Source organism: Schistocerca nitens, chromosome 6 (assembly GCF_023898315.1).
Source record: "Schistocerca nitens isolate TAMUIC-IGC-003100 chromosome 6, iqSchNite1.1, whole genome shotgun sequence".
Lineage (NCBI taxonomy): Eukaryota > Metazoa > Arthropoda > Insecta > Orthoptera > Acrididae > Schistocerca > Schistocerca nitens.
In genome coordinates this window covers 195,505,215-195,526,645 of record NC_064619.1, presented here as the reverse complement: position 1 = coordinate 195,526,645, position 21,431 = coordinate 195,505,215, and positions in this window count along the sequence as shown.

Below are 21,431 nucleotides of genomic sequence, written 5' to 3'. Positions count from 1 at the left end.
GAGCAAAATAAATTACCTTAGTAAAATGACTGGCAGCAGTTTTCTAATCTTTCTATGTACATTACAACTAGTTCGTAGTAACACGTGTTGTAGACTGAGGCACGCTGTGATACACTGATAAACAGCAAACATTATTATTAGCGTGCCTACATGCTAACTGTGAGAAGCTACTTGCCCCAGCAACAGCCCCAGGCTCCACAGAAGTCTTAGTACGCTAACGAAACGATTTCATGCACGTGTGTGGCAAGCTGTAGAAAGGGAGAGGGAAGCAGCACCTAAAGTGAGAACGAGACAATGAAGGCCTTCCTGTAAGGCTTCGTATAAATAAGAGAGAGTTCGTGCCAGCCGTGTGATTCGGGGAAAAAAGGAAGATGGCGATATTAGCAGGAGCGCTTTTCTCGGCAGGCGCATCCTTTCACGCAGACGTGACGCAGCTGTTTGCCGAGCACGACCTGCGTGACGCTGGGAGATGTGCACCGGACGCTTACGTCATCCGAGGTGGGCGTCGGTGAGAAAAGGCGACAAGGACTCGCTTATATCCAAACATAAGAGGTTCTCACACTCATTAAGCAAGCGGTCCCCTATGCTTGAAGTTTCAGGTACGCGAAAACGTCTTCGTAGAGAAAATACGCTACCCAGTCAACATTTCAGGGCTTCGTCCAATGTGAAAGCGTACTCTTCAACGTTTGAATGATAAAAGCCGGATACTGTATTTCCTAACTTAAGAAAAGTTTTTGATTTTTAACACTGCCAGTTTTCTGTACACCATATAAAAGTCAATAATTAGACAGTACTTCTCTTTATGGATCATGTCTGCAGAAACCGATCTAGGATTTGCAAGGCTACCTTCACACAGAAATACATTTTTTTTTTATCCATACATGTTTCACTATGTTTATACCATCAACACTGAGAATTTTCTTTAGTCGATAGCTGATTGTGTCTGGTTTTCCAAACGACACAGGTTAATATCTATACACGCAATGAATTCTCACTACATCAGTGTGTCGATCAACAGTGTAACAGCCCAGGCTTTTTAACTGATGAACCGCCGTGTATGAATGATTTAGATAACTTTAGGGACGAAGCAAGGAGAACATAAAAAGCAGGCTAGCGCAGACAGAGAGGGTTTCTCTGCCCAAAAGAAGTCAAACATGGGTCTAATTTGAGGAAGAATGCTCTTCTGGAACACAGAATGGTTCGAAGTGACTGTGGGGAAACCGGAAGAGTGCGATGTCGAAAATTACGTGGTCTGGAAAGGGAAGAAACGAGGTTCTCCTCGGAATCGGTGTGGAAAGGGACACGTCGAAAACTTTGAGGAGAAGAAGAAGGAACAGGCTAACAAGCGTTAAGAAATCAAGGAATAAATTCCATGGTGTTTGAGAGAATTGTAGGATCCTAAAATTGTACGGAAAGACCAAATTGCAGTACACCCAAAAACTAATTTATGGACGTTCGTTGAAAGTGCTTCTCTGTGATGAACAGGTTGGCACAAGAGAGGAATTTGTGAGTGGTCGCATGCTATCAGCCAGAAGACTGTTGACGACCCCCACTCCCACACAAAAGAAGATCGACATTTCTTTTACGTCCGCCTCGATAGCTAATTGGCCAGCGTGTCTGCGAAACTAACAACGGCCGAAGGAGTGGGCACAGCACCCCCCCCCCCCCCATTATTTTGTCCTATCATCCTGTCCCTTCTCCTTATTAGTGTTTTCCACATATTCCTTCGATTTTTCAATGATGGTTCATTAGGATACCCTTCATTAGTTAGGAGAATGTACTTAGTTTTCCCTTCAATTACGTTTCTTGCGCCACTTTTTGACAAGGCTTCTTCAACTACTCTTGGCGTCCTCGCAAATTATATCATCTGTATATACCAGCATAACACAACGGCAGTCCAAAATAGCACTCTGCATCACGTCATCACGAAACCAAGCTCGTCAGCTTCAGTTATGTAATAAAACGTAACGACCCAGGCCAGACTTAGTGCAGTTAAGTCTTCCGTAAATCTAGAAAACGCCCGCGCTCGCCTTATTAACTCGAAAATCCCGCCCCCGTCTACTGTTTTCTTCCTTCATGTCGCCCTTATATAACGCTTATTCCCAGGAGACTCGTAAACGATACGTAACACGTTGTCTTCGGATTTTTTTTTAACAGGTACCAAATTAGAAAATTTTCCAGACCCTTTCCCCCGAATAAATGGCAGTAACTTATCTAGGAGAACACTCGGATAACGGATAGCCGGCCACGGCCCTCATTTGCAGTCAGCTGCGGGCGCGAGCATCCGGCCGGTGTTAACCACACAAATAACTCTGGTTGCGTACTGTAATAGAACACGGCCGGGAAAGCGTGTAAACGTGCGCGCGGACGCTCTCCTCGCTTTAGTGCTGCTAGTTACACAGCCGGCGGCCGGCAGGCCTGCCTCGGATTCAGTTTACGGCCCGCGTTTGATGCGCGCACATGATAACGCCGGCGGCGCGGCGTGTTTTATCCCGGCGGTCGTTGTCGGCCGCTTGTTGCAGTTCGCTTCATGCTGGCGGTCCTCCTCTTTTTTACTGTTACGGTCGGCTTTCTGACACCGCGGTTCCGCAGCGCAGTTAGGACCTGCTATTACGTGCTATCATCCCTGTGCGGTAACAATGAGCGCAGCAAGAATTCCACTTCAAAACTTTCCCCTTACGCAGTCACGGTTGAACTAGGAGGAGTTTCAACTGTTACCTTACCCATGTTGCGCCGTCTTTAACTCTAAAGAAAATTGTCATGAAATCCAACATTATTTAATAGACGTAAACACGATCTGTAGTACGATGTAATGCGATGTTTATTTAATAGTGCGATTAGCTAATTTCGACTAAGTTTCATTGTCAAGGACACTTGTAGCACCTGTATTTCACGTCATTTTCAAATCATTCTTAATTACAACAACAAAGTAGTCATATTCCGTCACATTACGAAAATAGTGTAAGAGTATGCTGATACAATAGCTCCATATATAGCAATTATATACAACCGCTTGCCCTCAGTAAGATCCGTGCCTAAAGACTCGAAAATTGCTCAAGTCACAACAATATCCAAAAAGGGAAGTAGGAGTAATCCGTTGAATTACAGGCCCATATCGCTAACTTCGATTTGCAGTAGGGTTTTGGAACATATACTGTATTCAAACATTATGAAGTAACTCGAAGAAAACGATTTATTGACACATAGTCAGCACGGATTCAGAAAATATCGTTTTTGCGAAACACAACTAGCTCATGAAGTAATGAATGCTATCGACTGGGGATTGTGGGGCGGCGAGTAGTTATTTTTTTTGTTATATAAAATTTTGTAGAATGTAGAAACACTTCCCGGCCGATTAACCATATGTGGGGCGGCGGTTGGAAATTGTGTTGTTTATTATTTAATGTAGAATGTGGAAACAGATGCATTTCCCTGCCGTTTCACTTTATGTGGGTGGAATTAATTGTTATATAAATGTTCCTATTATTTATACTGTCTTTTGCCGTTCTCAACACTGGCTCTCTAACTACAATATTGGCAACCAGAAAGTGATTAGCAAAACGTGAAGCCTGTAATTAGAATTCCTAGTGCCCACTTCATCTGAGAAATACACTTATAGCTACAGCTTATAGCTCTGAGGAATTAGGAGATTGTCTGGGATTTATAATTAAAAACGATCGTGAAAAAAAAAAAGTTCTCTATTTTCTGAGTCACAGATGAAAAAAAAAAAAAAAGAATCCACACAATCTGACTAACACAGCAGTTCAGAGTCTAATGCGCTAATGCAACTATATCTGTCCAAATTAAATGTTTAAGTGAATGCTCGTCATAATTTGATGATAATGCTCATCAAACGCCACGCTAAATAATGGTAGAATGTCTGTCCCGCGGCGGCACGTGAAAATACGACATACGCAAACTGAAGATAGATTATTAAAGTCATCCCAGAATTAACACTTCACTCGAAAATGATTTCATGGTTACGCGTATCCCGAGTAACTTAATACGGCATCCGAGGCTGCTTTTAGCAATGATACCGACGCGACGCGACTCCCGACACAGATGGTGTGCTATTCAGCGTCTGGAGAGAACTGGGGCCTTTCTTCCTCGCGCAGCGTTCTTATATATAAAGCCGCGATGCGGACGGCTAAGGGAACGCCTGATCAAATCGGCTCTCCCGACTAGCCGCTGGGGTAGTAATGCACCACTTTAAGTTACCGAATAAATCATAGCTTCTTTTGCTGATGGCCGATGAAACTCTCAATTTAAATGTGCATTCGACACACAGGTAAGTAATCATAATAAAAGTTTGACGTGGCTAAGTTAAATATTTTTCGCGAGAGAATTAATTTAATAACACTGCACGCAGTAGACGAGCTCTGAACTTGCCCTTTGGAGATACGCTATCGCTATAGCTTTATAGTTATTCAAATGAAACTTCTCACATCTTAATGTTTATAGCGGATCTCCATTCTACTTAAATATAAACATCTTAGCCTTATTTATTAGCCTACTTAATCTATCTTGCTTTCTTAATTTTTAAGACAAAAACCAGAAAATTATGAATTTCAACTAAAATCTTAATTTGTGAGATCCAAAGTACTGTTTCTATTAAATTATTATGGAAAAGGAATCTAAATATAAATTTTTAAGTCTCTAGCTCTTTTCTGTTGAGCCAATGATTTTTACAGAAAAACGTCCAAATTTCGAAAATGGTTAAAGTTATCGAACTGATATTCAACACATATTAATTTAGTATTACTCCTGACATGCTAGAACCGTTTCAGGTTATTCACTTGATTTTTAAAGTACTGCGCAACATTTATGACGTCAGAGCTAGTTACAGCGGACTAGGCTGGCACACAATGGAAAGACTGATGTAAATTTACTACGGTGTGAGTAGGCTGCTTTCCTACAGGATGTCAAGTTGATTCCACATTTTTAGATTTGCAGAAGGTTTTCGATACCGTTCCTCATAAGCGTCTTGTAACGATACTGCGTGCTTATGGAATATCGCCTCAATTGTGCGGCTGGATTCGTGATTTCCTGTCGGAAAGGTCACCAAAAAAAAAAAAAAAAAAGTTCAAATGTGTGTGAAATCTTATGGGCCTTAACTGCTAAGGTCATCAGTCCCTAAGCTTCCACACTACTTAACCTAAATTATTCTATGGACAAACACACACGCCATGCCCGAGGGAGGACTCGAACCTCTGCCGGGACCAGCTGCGGAAAGGTCACAGTTCATAGTAATTGACGGAAAGTCATTGAGTAAAACAGAAGTAGTGTCCAGCGTTCCCCTGGGAAGTGTTATAGGCCCTCTATTGTTCCTGGGCTATATTAACGACATAGGAGACAATCTCACTAGCCGTCTTTAGATTGTTTGCAGATAATGCTGTCATTTACCGTCTTGTAAAGTCATCAGATGACCAAAACGAATTGCAAAATGATTTAGATAATATATCTGTACGGTGCAAAAAGTGGCAATTGTACCTGAATAAAGAAAATGAAGTTATTCACATGAGTACTAAAAGAAATCCACTAAATTTCGATTAAGCGATAAGTCACACAAATCTGAAGGCTGTTAATTCAACTAAATACTTAGGGATTACAATTACAAATAACCTAAATTGGAACGATCACATAGATAATGATGTGGGTAGAGGGAATCAAAGACAGATTCATTGGCAAAACACTTAAAAGGTGCAACAGGTCTACTAAAAGAGACTGCTTACACCACGCTTGTCCGCCCTATTGTGGAGTTTTGCTGTGCGGTGTGGGACCCACATCAGGTGGGGCTGACGGATGACATCGAAAAAGTACGGAGAAGGGCGGCTCGTTTTGTATTATAGCGAAATATGGGAGGTAGTACCACAGACATTATACGTGAATTGGGGGGGGCAATCGTTAAAACAAAGGCGTTTTTCGTTGCGACGGGATCTTCTCATGAAATTTCAATCACCAGTTTTCTCCTCAGATTGCGAAAACATTCTGTCGGCACCCACGTACATAGGGAGAAGTGATCATCATGATAAAATAAGAGAAGTCAGGGCTCTCGCAGAAAAATTTAAGTGTTCGTTTTTCCCGCGCGCCGTTCGAGAGTGGAACGATAGGGAGACAGCTTGAAGGTGGTTCATTGAACCCTCTGCCAAGCACTTTATTGTAAACAGCAGAGTAATCATGTAGATGTAGATGTATCCACATCACAGTGATACCTTTTAAGATCCTATTCTGGACTTTGCTCTATGTACAACAACATGGTAACTTACAGAGCAAAGTTCAGAATTGGACCTTAAAAGGTGTCACCGTAGTGTTGATCCTTTCGTAAAACGACGGAATATGGCCAGTTTTTACTTAGTAACTGTTACCATGTTATTGTACATAGGGCAAAGTTCAGAATACGATCTTAAAAGGTGTCACTGTAATGCTGATCCTTTCGTGAAATCAAGGTACATGGCTACCTTTTAATTGTAATTTAGAATGATCTGAAAATGACATGAAATACAGAGGTCCACACGTGCTTGACAATGACGCTTAGTCAAAATCAGCTAATCACAAGACTACACAAACGTCACATTACAGCCTACCACGGACAATGTTTACGTTTGTTAAGCATGTGGAGGCTGTGGATCTACACAAATACAAAAGCTTGCGAACATTATTTTTTAGCTCACCGGACAAACGACACTACGAAACACAACTTAATTATCATTTTTTTGAGACCCCTTAACTGTCTCCTATTGCGACGCAGAAGTACGAAATTTGGCTCAAAGTTGCCTACGACCTTCCTCTGTAACGCCTCTGTAATGGTGCAAAAGCATGGCGCCCTGTGACGTCATCCTTGGTCTTGGCGACGCTACAAACAGTAGGATAACGACACACGCAAAAGAAAGGCCACAGCTCAGTCGATCACGTCAGATGTAAGGAAGATTAACGACGTCACATTCTCACCATTTTACCATAACGTTTCTCAACGTCACATGGACATTCACACGAGGGGAAGGCCGCCACACTCACTCTTACCCACATTTCCGCTCTTCTTTAGACGCCTCTGTGACAGAGGTTACAATTGCGACGCCAAGCTATTGTATCTGTTTCTTCGTTGATTCTCACACATTTCGCGGCCGTAAATAACAATTCGAAGTGCAATGAGCAACAGGGCAACTTTCTTCACAACCTTTGACGCTGTTGTCATCCCCCGAAAAAAAAACAACCTTTACGTAAGGACATAGGACATCGTAGGCCTGTAGACCCCCCCTTCCCCCCCCCCCCCACCTCTTCCCAGCCCCCTCGCACCACGGGTTAGAGCCCGACTACGTTTTTTTCTCTGGTGTACATGTACGGACCGTTCCAAACCATAGAGTGTCTTTGCGATTTTTCAACCCTCCCGTTTACAATTTTGTGCTTTCCATCGATATCTGTAAGAATATCAATATGCGACCAATTTGCGTACCTCCTTCGTTGCGTCGTTTTTTTTTTTTTGTCTTAGAGTGTATTAACAGACTACTGGAAAATTGTTCTACATCAACGCAAGGACATTCGCCTCTGCAGCGGAGATCACGTGATTCACACATCCAAAGCCCATTGGAGACATGCGCGGAAAACCAGGCTAACCCTCAAGTGCTAAAACCTAGAGATAAGTGGTGCCATTTGTTGCTGGGTACGGGAACTACTAAAATTGATATTCGTCTCAACCGTAAATATCCTAATGTGTACCAAGCAACAGATGGCAACACTTAGCTCTAAGCTCTGACATTTCAGAGGCAGCCCATTTTTCCGCGCATGTCTCCTTTTATTCCAGAGAAACCACACTCCATTCACATTAATTCATTGCGAATATGGTTTTGAGTAACCCCGCATATAAATTATTTCGCTTGCTGGTGTCCGCACTAGCAATAAGTGTTCCTATAACTTGCCTACATCGACATCTGGTTCCGTAAATTCACTTCCGCTCAACCTGAAACACGCTCGGCTTCTCTTCTCGTTAATCTTTACGTGTGGACTACATACAGGGTGTTACAAAAAGGTATGGCCAAACGTTCAGGAAACATTCCTCACACACAAATAAAGAAAAAATGTTATGTGGACATGTGTCCGGAAACGCTTAATTTCCATGTTAGATGTCATTTTAGTTTCGTCAGTATGTACTGTACTTCCTCGATTCACCGCCAGTTGGCCCAATTGAAGGAAGGTAATGTTGACTTCGGTGCTTGTGTTAACATGCGACTCATTGCTCTACAGTACTAGCATCAAGCACATCAGTACGTAGCATCAACAGGTTAGTGTTCATCACGAACGTGGTTTTGCAGTCAGTGCAATGTTTACAAATGCGGAGTTGGCAGATGCCCATTTGATGTATGGATTAGCACGGGGAAATAGCCGTGGCGCGGTACGTTTATATCGAGACAGATTTCCAGAACGAAGGTGTCCCGACAGGAAGACGTTCGAAGCAATTGATCGGCGTCTTAGGGAGCACGGAACATTCCAGCCTATGACTCGCGACTGGGGAAGACCTAGAACGACGAGGACACCTGCAATGGACAAGGCAATTCTTCGTGCAGTTGACGATAACCCTAATGTCAGCGTCAGAGAAGTTGCTGATGTACAAGGTAACGTTGACCACGTCACTGTATGGAGAGTGCTACGGGAGAACCAGTTGTTTCCGTATCTTGTACAGCGTGTGCAGGCACTATCAGCAGCTGACTGGCCTTCACGGGTACACTTCTGCGAATGGTTCATCCAACAATGTGTCAATCCTCATTTCAGTGCAAATGTTCTCTTTACGGATGAGGCTTCATTCCAACGTGATCAAATTGTAAATGTTCACAATCAACATGTGTGGGCGGACGAGAATCCGCACGCAATTGTGCAATCACGTCATCAACACAGATTTTCTGTGAACGTTTGAGCAGGCATTGTTGGTGATGTCTTGATTGGGCCCATCTTCTTCCACCTACGCTCAAGGGAGCACGTTATCATGATTTCATACGGGATACTCTACCTGTGCTGCTAGAACATGTGCCTTTCCAAGTAGGACACAACATGTGGTTCATGCACGATGGAACTCCTGCACATTTCAGTCGAAGTGTTCGTACGCTTCTCAACAACAGATTCGGTGACCGATGGATTGGTAGAGGCGGACCAATTCCATGGCCTCCACGCTCTCCTGACCTCAACTCTCTTGACTTTCATTTATGGGGGCATTTGAAATTTCTTGTCTACGCAACCCCGGTACCAAATGTAGAGACTTTTCGTGCTCGTATTGTGGACGGCTGTGATACAATACGCCATTCTCCAGGTATACATCGGCGCATCAGGGATTCCATGCGACAGAGGGTGGATGCATGTATCCTCGCTAACGGAGGACATTTTGAAAATTTCCTGTAACAAAGTGTTTGAAGTCACGCTGGTACGTTCTGTTGCTGTGTGTTTCCATTCCATGATTAATGTGATTTGAAGAGAAGTAATAAAATGAGTTCTAACATGGAAAGTAAGCGTTTCCGGACACATGTCCACATAACATATTTTCTTTCTTTTTGTGTGAGGAATGTTTCCTGAGTTCCCGGCGGAGGTTCGAGTCCTCCCGCGGGCATGTGTGTGCGTTTGTCCTTAGGATAATTTAGATTAAGTAGTGTGTAAGCTTAGGGACTGATGACCTTATCAGTTAAGTCCCATAAGATTTCACACATTTGAACATTTTTTTTTAATGTTTCCTGAAAGTTTGGCCGTACCTTTTTGTAACACCCTGTATACCGTTCAGTACAACTTCTAAATGCTCTGATTTCAAGTGGCCTTTCCGCGCGACTCCTTCCCCACATGTTTAACTGAGCCGACTCAGACTCACTACGTACTCGGCGCGCTCGCTGCAGCAAGCATTGTTGGCGAGAGTCGACAGTGCTCCATCCGTCACAGAGGGGCATTAACACCAAAAAATACTGGACGGTAAGCTGCTAGGCACATCGTCGGTGAGGATATCGATAACGGTACCCGCACAGTACTCTGTAAGTGCGCATCGGCTCGGCAAGCGGGCATGAGTGCGTGCAGCACGTGCGCGCCAGCTCTTCCATGTTTCAGCTCTCCTCCGGCCGCGCTGCAGGATCGGTAATTTCCGGTATCCGAGGCTCTCGCCGCCTTCCGCCCGGCTGCAAGTTTAATGCTCTCCCAGCCGCGGCTGGACGCGACCCTAACAGGAAGCGCTGCGTCGCCCACAAGCCTGGAAGCCGCCGCAAGTCCCGCTCTTTCCTGATTACAGAGTAACGCGTTCGCCGAACAGAAGGTCGGCTTATCTGGAAGCCTGGCAGTACCATCCCTCTGCGTCAGTTTCTCATTTTCCGCGTCCTAACTGAGCGCGAGACTATCTTTTCTGACAAAAAATGCCAGTGTATTCTCGTACGTGTCCCCACCACCACGCTTCGTTATTCGCTACGAGACACGTAAATGAATTAATTCACACGACATAGCAGTAACTACATAAGGGATACTACAGTGCTGTACGCAGTGTTAATATTATTGTTAGAGCGGTTAGACACAAAGCATTAACAGTACCAAGTCGTCCAATTTCTGCCAGTTCAGAATCAAGGAGTGCAGCAGTCAAGTGATTTACAGATAGTAAGTATAGTCCACACATCTGAACCTGTTTTGTTTTGAATGGCGTTGCAGTGTGCAGGTCAAGCAAGTGCCGCAGTGGAGAGGAGTAATGCAGGGGCAATATAGTATGCAACAAGTGACTACGCTCATTGTGGAGAGTTAGTTCCCTTATCTGAGAAGGAGTTACGGGTAGCACTTGCGATGCACTACGAATTCCTTCGTGATTCATTCTAAGCGCGCACACACACACACACACACACACACACGTGCGAAGTCGCGAGCACGCAGAAACTAAATATCATTCATATTATATCGTTTTAAAAATAAAAGAGTTCCACGAAAAGTCTTTCATTCTATAGTTCGGTTAGGTGCTAAAATTAGCGATAATATGGGAGAGGGGACAACAGATGCCAAGAGGGGGAAAGGGGAGGTGGGGGGTTACTATCTAAAGTCTAATTACATTAAGAGGTGATGGTGTAAGAAAGTTTGGGAACCAGTGTTCCAAGACGTTTGAGGGAACTGGGAAGGTCAGTGTAATACTTCCAATTCATCCTCTTTTATCCTTAAGAAACCACATATTAATTTTTGTTATTGTATTCTACGTCAGGCAAATATTTACCTGCGAGATGTGTTCAAAAAGGAACGAAAATTCTGTAATTTTGTGTGTTGTAATAGGCCGGTTTGGGCGATTTTATTCGTTGTTGCGTTGATACATAAATCTAAAAAGTATCTGTACCGTGTAAGCTATATCGGATGTTTCGTCTGTTGCCGCTGCCAAAAGTGCTAAACATGTTCTGGTAGTAATGGCGATTATTTATTTTGTATAAAAGTATCAGAGAATTCATATCACTTTTCGCTATAAGAACGGAAAGAAGTGCAGTCAAGGGTAAAAATCTTAAATATTGCTGTTAGTGGGGTTTTGTTACCATTAAATCCAAGGCTTACGAGTGGTATAAGCACTTCGAAGAAGTCCATGAAGACGCTGAAAATTGTGAGTGCCCAAAAGCCATGAGATCATCAACCGAAGAAACGATGCAAAAGGTGAAAGAAATGGTATGACTATCAGAGAAGTCGCCGATGATGCTGGTAAGTCGATTGTCTGATAGCATGAATATTTTCGGGTATTTTGGGTATGAAAAGTGATGTAACAAAACATGTTGAAAAATTATCGAATTTCGACCGAAAACGACGGCGAGTGCAAGTTGCTCAGGAGTCGGTAGATGAAATCAAGAACGATGCAGAACTAACGAAAAATGTCCGAACAGACGGGCGACGAAAGATGCAGTTAACGGATGTTACGCTCGAAAGAAAAGGTCAATCGCCCTAGTTAAAGCGTTCCGGATTGCCAAGGTCGTAAAATGCCCGACAAGTGCGTCAGATGTGAAAATCATGTTCACTGTGTACTGCGATTTTAAAGGTATACTGAAGTATGACTTCTTGTTTCAAGATCGAACGATCAAAGGGATTATGACCCACAAAACACTTAGGTGAAACAGTCCAAAAATAAATAAATAAATAAACAGTCTGGATTTGTGACGAAACAATTCATGAATTTTGCACTACAATAATCCATATGTCCACACTTTGCTGCTTTTTCTCGAATTTTTGACCAGAAAGAATGGTGTCACTTTAGCCTATCCTCCGTATTCGCCAGATACGTCCCCATGCGAAAACCTCAAAGGATCGACGCTAGCCCAAACATCGAGTTCCATATCTGTGACTGGATCCCAGCTGGCGTAACTGCAAAAGAAAATAACATCCCGTTTATTTTTGCAATATTTATTGGCCCATGAGTTTCGGAAGCATATTGGCATCAGTTGGTGCGCAACTGTTACCTTCACACTAACAGTTAATTATAGATTCCTGTGAAACGCAAAAAGAGATTTTGCTTGGTGTGCCCATGTGGCTGTGTTCGAAATATTTTTGTCGCTGTCCAGGTACAACGAATGTTAATGTGCACACTTCTGTGGGTTGTGTTATTTAAATAGTTTGAAACATACGTTTACCTTTACGCATTAGGAACATATCCCTATCTGGCTCACGGAATCCAAGAGCCGACACAGCACCAGCACTTCACACTTTATCATATAATTTTTTTATTATTTTACAGTGGAGTTGCTAGAACATGACAAACGTTCCTCAACTGTCAAGATATACTTGAACAGCGAAGTTAATATCTACACTGCGAGTACCAACATTATTTCTACAAACATATTTACATCATAGCAAATGTTATACAGTGCTATATTCATTATTTATTTAATTATGTTTTTTACCTAGCACGCAGTCAGTAGTTACTTTTAGCATTACTGAATAAACGTTCCCTAACTTCTGCTATCCATGGAACAAACATTCAATATACGAGTAATTTGCAATCATGCAATATGGGCATGTTTAAGATAATTATGTGTTTGTAAATAAGTACTAAAGTGCACGCACTGATGGCCATGTGTAATGGTTAAGATTTGTTCGATTCATATTTCGAGCAACAAATAACAAGTCATAACATGAAATCGATTTTACTCTGGTGAACGTATCTCCACAGCCCTTATGAAATGATGGCTTCTGTCACCTGTTTTGTGTATGAGGGACTACGGCAATACACGCAAACTAGTTTGCCTTGCGTGTACGCCAAGCATTAACGAGAACAGGTAAAATTATTTCCTTAGAACCAACACGACTGTTTTCAAAGCGCGAAATAATTTTTTTCATTCCGTATCTTTCATCTACGAGGAAGGAGATAAAGTACAGTTCAGCCCTGTTTGTATGTTCTAAACGAGAACACTGAATACATATTGCGAACAGCGCTTTAATTTGGTGCAGTGGGATTAATTTCGAACCTGATGAAAGTACAAATAAAATAAATGTAAAAGTAGCGTTCTGAAAATGCAAAGAGTAGGAACCAAGGATAATAGCTCGGTTCAAAGAAGATAACAAAACATTGCTGATGTAAATATGAAGGCTAAACGTTTTCTTTCTTTTATTCCATGAAACTAGTGAAATGAAACTTTTCTTCAGAGCGTATGGGACTGTTGCAGATGTCTGTCGAATTAACTCTGAAGTGGACTCTTTGGCGGAATGAAAGAGTCTTTGTCTGTAACACACGCTAATACACACTTATTGTTATAAGGAAGTCCCGTCATAAATTTTTCACTTCAAGGAAGTATCAAATAGACTTTCATGTAGGAAGACATTTGTTAGAGATTACTGAGAATAGTTGTGATTTTTTTCACTGCCGCATAAATAGAGATAGGTCATGCATATTGTATACGTTTGTAATATGCAGTAAAAGATTTTTCTAAAAAAACATGTTTTTCAATTACTAATTTTAACAAGAGCAGAAAGAGTGCTGACAGGTTTGTTTAACCAGCAAATAAGAGTCACAGAAATGATAGAAAAGCAGTATACCTGCCAGACATTCTAAATGTGAGGTAGATTCATAGAAAACTGAAAGAGACAGTTTGCGGAGTGCAATGAAGGAAAATTATTCAGCCTCCTATATCGCGATCTCGCAGAGCCCGTGAGATCAAACTGGCAACAGTTTACACAGAACCGTGGAAGCACTGCTACTTTCCTTGCTCTATCCATGAATGTATTGTCCAAAAAGTTTGACATCTGGTACAATAAAAATACCATCTGCTACATACTTAAGAGAAATTGGTCGATTACGGACTCAGATATAAATTTTCTACATCATCTGCATACGAATTCGTTATTGCGTAATTTAATGACGAGTGTCTCGCAGAAAACATTTAGTATAAGGTGGATGTTATCGAAACGCATCTTTCACTTTACTGTTATTGTTTCAGACAGAAAATAAGATTCTGCCCATTAATGCATTCTTTCCTCTTCGTTGGAGCCTTGTAATATATACCAGCGCTGACTGCAGAATGCTGAGAACGAAGAGACTACGAGATAACAGCAAATGACGGATAGGGTACTTTTCTTTTGGTTGGGACGTTCATATAAACAAGTGAGGCTTATTTGCCTATCTGCGAATGCTATGAACACGACACTGCCATATCGCAAACTGCCTTCCCCTCTTTAAAAAAATTCTCGGCGCAGCTGCATCCTCTTACAGCGATACAGAAGAGCAGAGGGCGTATCTCTGTACTCATCGCAGCTCCTTCCTGCATCTTCCTTCGCATCAGTGGGCTGTGTGTGTAGTGGAAAGCATGACATCCTCGCCACTATCTGAGAATAGCAGTTCGCAGTTTCTCCATCGGCTTCCTCAGCTATAAATTACTTCGGTCTGACCATGTATAAAAGCGCTATTTTACTCTGTGATGAAAGAAAACTATGAAGACAAAGAAGGACGGGTATAACCAGCACCCCCTGTATAGGGGGTGCTGGTATAACTGAGTGCAGCGGAAGTAATATATAAGCAAGTTGCAGGCAGGGACTTTATTTTCCGATTGTCGCTGTACTTACCCATTAACATTTAACATATTTCCACGTTCATTTGGTTAAGCTGCGAATTACTTGCGCTGTGGATGGCGGTTTATTTTTCTCTTTACAGTTTATAGATCTCAGATGAGTGTGTGGTTCATAATTTTTAACTGGTATTCTTCGTACAAGCATACTTTTGACACGTTTGAAAGGGGTTCTACTACACTCCGTTCATCATAAGAATACACCTCATGTAAACGTTACACTATGCGTTCTCCGCGTTTGTTGGAACCTCATTGGATTTCGTTCCACGTGGAGCAGATACCAATCTTTCTCGTGTACAGTCAAGTACGATAACGAGAATACGTTTTAGTTGTGCGTTACGCGCACATCGACTCAGCGATAATACGGGACAAAAGCTTTACCGGTGCATTTAACTTGGAAAGCACAAGCCAGCCACCTGGTCCAACTAACCTGCAGTGATGTGAACAGTTGTAGTAAAGGCTTAAAAACGGACGAACAGAGAACAATATAGTCTTGAATGTTATTTTATTGTTGAACAGAAGGAAATAATGGTAAAACTCAGGCGATACGGTTCCATACCATAGTACTGTAATTGATAACGAGAGTGATGAAAATTTCAGACTCTAACAAGGGAAATTTCTCTGCAGGAGCAATGTGCGGCGTAAAAGCGCACTGCTGGGATTTCACCATGTAGTTAAATATTGAAGCCACTGAAGGTATTGCAGTCAGTAGTCTGACAACCTCTGAACTTCTTCCATATAGGACTCGGAAGAAAGCGTACACTTCAGTACTGCTATGCTGATACCGAGGCGATCAACAACAAAATTTCAAGCCACCAGAAAGTCCATATTTCATGCTCCTCCTCCTCTTTTATGACGTGCTGTTCTGCCTTTCGCCATCGTTCGGCAGTGACGTTTCATAAAGATTAATGCATTATTTCCAGTAAATTTGGCAGCTTAAATGTCTTGTTATTTCTCGTAACAAATCCCTTAACTTGGCTCCAGATAAATTGTATTTGGTTCAGATAGCAGTGGTACGGTGACATCTGTAAAAATGCAGCATTTTTACAGTTTGCTCGACACCGTGAAAATTGTTCTCTGTGTTTCTACGACGCTTGTCACTCTGCCTCGTGCGGGACATCTGTGCTATGAAACAGTGAGCATATTCAAACAAAGAGTATTTGATTTTCATTTTTGTCCAAAAAATTTAATTGTGTAATGTTTTCTTAACTTCAAAATCTGTAACGGTCTTTTATAGTATATCGGTAAATAAGAACGTGTATTTGCAATGGAAACCAGAGTTTTGCGTGTGATATGTAATCAGAAACCAGAAGAGTTGCAATTTTTGGAAAAAATGACGGTTATGTATGAGTTAATTACCACATATTAATAAATTTCATATTTAAATGATTTAGGTATTCAAACGGAACAAAAGAAACTGTTGATCTCAACGGGTTTCGAACCACCATCCGCTAACAAGCCTGATTAACTACCAACGACTCTACAGATTACGCCAAGTTTGCAATTACACCTGCGTTTTTTTTTTATATCTATACGCGTCTTATTAAAAGTCGAAGCACATTATTTTCTGTAATGTTGTGAAAAACATTAAGAACAATTTGTTTTTCAGCCATTAACTGTGCCCCGCACGCGTGTTTCACTACGAAGCAGGAAGCAGTGTCATCCCTATTCGTGGTACATATGAACAGTGAGACAGAGTACAAATAGCACTTACTGAGACTGTGACTGTACTCGATTTCTCGATTTTCGAAATAAAAATTAAATAGGTAAAGTATGATTAAGGAGAACGTTGATGGCTGTTGAAGCATAAGAATGTCTTAAAGTTTCATTTACAGTGACATAGTAATAAACTATCTAATGCATAAGATGGACCTACTTCCAAGAGCGGAACAACACTAGTGTTCCGGAGCTACGGCTGTTGACCAATCATCGCGTTTGTGTTTGTTTACATCAGGTTTATTCTTGTGAGGAACGCAGTATATAGTATGTTCTGGACGCGAGGTATCTGTAAAGCATCAAACTGGTATAGTTTTTACGTTTCTTGTCTCAAGAAGATCATTGGGCAACCATTCATAAGTGTTCATACTCCATGTTCGCAATTTACCACACAAGAGGAGAAACCCCGCATCTGAAGCAGGAAGTTAAAGCCGAATGTGTCGTCAGTTTGTAGTTTGTGCTGAATCCGATCAGAGTAAATTAAGGCTTTGTAACTAAACTTATATAAAAGTTTAGTTATCACCTTGCATTGCCACTTCGCTGTGAAGTGCTTTTGCTCATTTTACACTTCGCACAAACGTTGTAGTAAGACATACGCTATAATGTAACACCGACAAAAACTGACGTATCGTTGAAGATCGTCCTTGCAGGGAGTAAGGAATTATCCTCACCGGAGGACGATATTATGTAACTTTAGAGAACCAAGGCTCCAAATTGGTTGTAAAACTTTCAACCTAATACCACAGCAGTTTTTCGAAACTACCACAATAACAACGTAAGGGCTGTTGTGGCTCACATACGGAGGAATAACTCCCGGTCACTATACCATCTGCGCACTTCCGAGGTGATTGGACAATGTGCAGCAGCTCATTTGGACGAGAGAGGGAAAAGGAAATGGTCATGCGTTAGTTCGAAGAACACTGACTTTCTCACATCTGAAGGGATAACCAATGCTGTCCACGCTTGTGCAGAAGACTCAGATAAGGGATTTAGTTTAACACTGAAAAGCTAGAATTATGTGAAGTTTGCAGAACAGCGACGATCTCCAAATGATATAAAAGATAAAAAGCAACCAAAGTGACAGTGATGTGTTTATTTTCAGAAGCATAAGAACAGCGGCAGCTCGCTTTGCTGGTGCGAAAAAAGAACTGAAAGTCCTCGAAGAAGGTAACGACTCGTTTCACTTGACACGGGCTGCACAATCATCCTGACCTTACTTCGTATCGCCCATGTTAAAACGATGCCCGATATTGTAACTTCCATCTCCAAAACAGGTTAATCTGAGTAAACGAAAGCTGCGTCCGTCCCTCGGCGATTATTTGCGGTCGGCGTTTAGCAATAGTCTCGCCGCAACGTAAATCCACTCAGCCGTTGCATAAGCGTAACAGGTGTTCCGTCCCTCAGCTGCGACGGCTTTCCTTTAGCCCCTTCACCACTAGTTCGTGTATCTTCTGCTACCAGCACACAGCTGTTGACGACAGTAAACTTCGAATGCAATTAAAAAAAAAGAAAAGCAATCGCGGCTACTTGCAGGAGGCTGATGATGTTTTGGAAAGTGTTTGTTTGACAGATTTTCTAGCAATTAAAGCAGTCGCAATTACGAAGTTCGGTTTGAACACTGCCATACTTTACGAACAATGTTCCTGACGTGATATGTTCATAACTTCCCTCTGTGAAATCAGTTACCCAGCCATCTACCAGAGGAGGAGCAGCTTAAGGTAGAATTCGTACTTCGTTGCAATTAATAAATTTTTCAGGTATGTGGAGCATTACCAAAGGAAGTAGCTTTATGTGGGACGAAGAGATTCTCGGGCAGGACAACCGTCTTTCCCTGAACCTACTGATTACTTCCTATTACTTGGCAAACCAGACAGCGGGGCGTTTTCATCCGGTACGAAAAAAGGGTACGTTACTAAAGTCAACAGCAGATGCGCACTGTTGTGCCTGTCTACAGTAAATAACCTGGTGCAATGAATATTCTTTCAATTATTTTTAAGAGGATAGCGCACACTTTTGATGTGCACTCGTTTTGATCGTTCCTGTGTACTTTTGAAGCCTCGTTTGAAAATTATCGCATTCGGGATAGCAACGGTTGAAGGCCCCGTCCGACCAACCAAATCTAGATTTTTCGTGGTCTCCCCCAACCACTAGGGCGAATACCAAGACAGTGTTATTTTGAGACCGTGCTCTGCCTCCAGTTTTAGATGCTACACAATTTTAAATATTTTGACAACGTTAACTGGAACACTCTCTCTCAAATTCTGAAGGTGGCAGGGGTAAAATACAGGGAGCGAAAGGCTATTTACAATTTGTACAGAAACCAGATGGCAGTTATAAGAGTCGAGGGGCATGAAAGGGAAGCAGTGGTTGGGAAAGGTGTGAGACAGGGTTGTAGCCTCTCCCCGATGTTATTCAATCTGTATATTGAGCAAGCAGTAAAGGAAACAAAAGAAAAATTCGGAGTAGGTATTAAAATTCATGGAGAAGAAGTAAAAACTTTGAGGTTCGCCGATGACATTGTAATTCTGTTAGAGACAGCAAAGGACTTGGAAGAGCAGTTGAACGGAATGGACAGTGTCTTGAAAGGAGGATATAAGATGAACATCAACAAAATCAAAACGAGGATAATGGAATGTAGTCAAATTAAATCGGGTGATGCTGAGGGGATTAGATTAGGAAATGAGACACTTAAAGTAGTAAAGGAGTTTTGCTATTTAGGGAGTAAAATAACTGATGATGGTCGAAGTAGAGAGGATATAAAATGTAAACTGGCAATGGCAAGGAAAGCGTTTCTGAAGAAGAGAAATTTGTTAACATCGAGTATAGACTTAAGTGTCAGGAAGTCGTTTCTGAAAGTATTTGTATGGAGTGTAGCCATGTATGGAAGTGAAACATGGACGATAACTAGTGTAGACAAGAAGAGAATAGAAGCTTTCGAAATGTGGTGCTACAGAAGAATGCTGAAGATAAGGTGGGTAGATCACGTAACTAATGAGGAGGTATTGAATAGGATTGGGGAGAAGAGACGTTTGTGGCACAACTTGACTGGAAGAAGGGATCGGTTGGTAGGACATGTTTTGAGGCATCAAGGGATCACAAATTTAGCATTGGAGGGCAGCGTGGAGGGTAAAAATCGTAGAGGGAGACCAAGAGATCAATACACTAAGCAGATTCAGAAGGATGTAGGTTGCAGTAGGCACTGGGAGATGAAGAAGCTTGCACAGGATAGAGTAGCATGGAGAGGTGCATCAAACCAGTCTCTGGACTGAAGACCACAACAACAACAATTTGAAAAAAATAAGACTGAAATAAGGGAGACAAAAGGAAAATAGTGTATAGAGTCTGAACCAATTACACCTAACCTAACGTAACCTAACCGACCATATTTATAAGATCCAACCGATTTTCATGATGCTCCACCACCGATTTCATAGTAAGGAAGGTCAGTGGGTGGTTCAAAGTCGATATCGAGGTCATTAAAGATGGAGCTGTAGGCGAATGGACAATAGCATGAAACATCCATATGAGTGGATGGGGATCTGAAACCCACTCCTCCGGATTCTATTGCCTCAACCACTGCAGCACCTTGATCGGTGCTTTTAATGTAGAAGTGAGTGGAACTCTGCCCTCACTGAAGGATTTCGTCACGCGATTAAACAATTTAATTACCTATGCTGAATGTAACATTTCTATTTTACATTGCTTTCGGGTAGCACCTCATGTATTAATCGTTACGTCATCTGAAGTATACTAAGTCAATGACACAAAAGGGCTACAGTGTCCATCTTGAGGCTGATGTAGCCCACTGTGGTTTCACACACCATTTTCATCTTATCATTGTGCGTGCCTTCATTGCTACTTCCTATTATCATATCTATGTCGCAAGCTCTCTAATTTTAGTGCAATAATTATAAATATGATATAGCATAACCCTTGCGTTTTGTTAAAATTTTAACACTTTGGTAGTTATATGAACTTACGGTAATGGTGTTGTTCTAGTTTAAAGGAATAAATATACCATCCATTCGAAAGTATAGATATTTTGACGCAACACTTTGCACAGATACGATAAAGATATGTTTGCTATCTTCAGGCGCCTGAAGGTGTAATGTAACACTGTAATCGACTGAAAATAAAGTGAAACCTATAAATACAGGTGGAGTTGGCATTTCTACTACATACGTATATAGAACAGCTGTCGTCCCAAGCTGTATCGGAAGATGGATATGCGGAGACTTAAAATTAGTAACCCATTAAAATGTGTCACTGAGAGCACTACAAAGGAAATATTTCTGAGAGATATGACTCGAAATCTATTTAAGAATACTTCATACTAACAAATCGTTTTCAGAGAAACGACGATAAAAAAAATACCGGGAGTTTTTTGTGATAACTCGAGGGCACAATTAGCGCGACGCTGCTAAGTATAGCTGCCGGTGTGAGCCGGCGCAATCACATTAGTTTTGTCCCTGCAGCACTTTCATTCTATTTTTTTAATCCGGATGAACTTTGGCGGGGCCCGGTTGTAACAGGTCGTTGCGAGAGGTTAAAGCCGAAGGGGAGTCGCCGCGCAGCAACTCTCCCCAGCGCCGCCCGGGGCGCATTCATCTCCCCGCCGCTACAAGCTGCTGATGTTCGCGTCCGCTCGGTTTCATTAACGGGAACATTTTTACATGCAGCCCGTGCGTCATAATTACC